Genomic DNA, 813 nt, shown 5'->3' on the forward strand with positions numbered 1-813 from the left:
GGTAAATATAAGTTCTTTATTGAAAAGAGACACAGCCATGTGCTTCGAGTAGTAAGTCAATGCAGGATTAAAGATGAAGTGAAAGTGACTTAGCAGGTTCCCAAAGGTGCCAGGATTCTAGGGGACATCAACTTTATATGAACATGAAGAAGCCAATTAAGCAACAAATCAGAGTATATTTCTGATTCTTCCTGACCCTTTACCAAGCCAACCATAAAAATGGGATTGATTAAAAAAAACAACAACTCTGAGTCAATTAAGTAACAAGTATTCACTTCAAAAACAACAAATACTGAGAAACTTCTTTGTATAACGAAGAGAGGCACCATGATACCTGCAATCTGGATTGGAGGACAAGATTTCACTGTTTGCTAAATTTAATAGCATTGCAAAGCAGCAATATCAGACCTGTCCCTTAAGGAAGTACATGATTAGGTGCCAAATGAGAGGTGCAGGCAACTTAAATATCAATTTATGGACAAAGAATAGCTTGTTTGCATTTACAATGTTTAGGGTAGATTTGAGAAGAACTTCGATATTTGAAGAATGACTGGTGGAGAGAAATACAGAGGAAATCCCAGATGGGCTAACAAAATGAAAACAACACAAAGGTGAAACAGTAAGACTTTTTTTCAAATTTATTCTTTAAGTGGGGGTGGGGAATGAGGAGATTGCACCAAGAAGACAGTGGGATCAGTACAAAGCATTAGAATTGTGTGAAAACAACTACAGAATTATCAGTGATTAAAAACATGGAAAGGAAACATCCTAACCCTAAAGTAAATTTTCTTCTTTCTCCCTCTCCTTTTTTTT

The sequence above is a fragment of the Galeopterus variegatus genome, unplaced genomic scaffold (genome assembly GCF_000696425.1).
Source record: "Galeopterus variegatus unplaced genomic scaffold, G_variegatus-3.0.2 Scaffold6419, whole genome shotgun sequence".
Taxonomy (NCBI): Eukaryota; Metazoa; Chordata; class Mammalia; order Dermoptera; family Cynocephalidae; genus Galeopterus; species Galeopterus variegatus.